Genomic DNA, 644 nt, shown 5'->3' on the forward strand with positions numbered 1-644 from the left:
GCCTGGGAAATTTTGACATCTTCATCACCTTGATGAAAAAATAAAAAACTTGCAAAATTTTGTAAACTTTTTGCATGTGTTGTCTTGAGATTCATAGTTTTATTTTTGTTATACTACATGCATTGAACATTGCTTCCGAAGGATGTTGTGTTGTGCATTGTTACTCATTCATTTTTTGGCCATCTGCCTATACCAAAGAAATTTGATCACAATGCAAAACAAGAGGACCAATGAAATTGAAAATAACGTAATGTTTTAGTCAGTGTGCCAGTGTCTGTCGTCCGTTAGTGATTTTGTTAAATTCACCTTCCTCACCCCTTTATAGACTTTTTTTAAAAGCCTAGCAACAAAATCAATTTCTTGGACAAACCTTATATACATTCCGAGACTCTCCCATGACATCATAAAGGCAAGTTCACTGATCTACAGTACCATAAATAGAAATATAGATCAGTGAACTCACCTTTATGAGGTCATCTAGCAAAATTAAGTTTTTTAAGTTGAAAGCAGTTGGCAACACTGGTCAGTGTTTTTTTTTTTGTCTTTTGTATTTTGATGGTTTAAGTGAAATTTGGGGTCATAAAAAAATAATCCACACGTCACTTTTAGCCACTGTTGTGTCTGCTTACTGTGTCATCACCGGT

This window comes from Cyprinus carpio, chromosome A4 (genome assembly GCF_018340385.1).
Source record: "Cyprinus carpio isolate SPL01 chromosome A4, ASM1834038v1, whole genome shotgun sequence".
Lineage (NCBI taxonomy): Eukaryota > Metazoa > Chordata > Actinopteri > Cypriniformes > Cyprinidae > Cyprinus > Cyprinus carpio.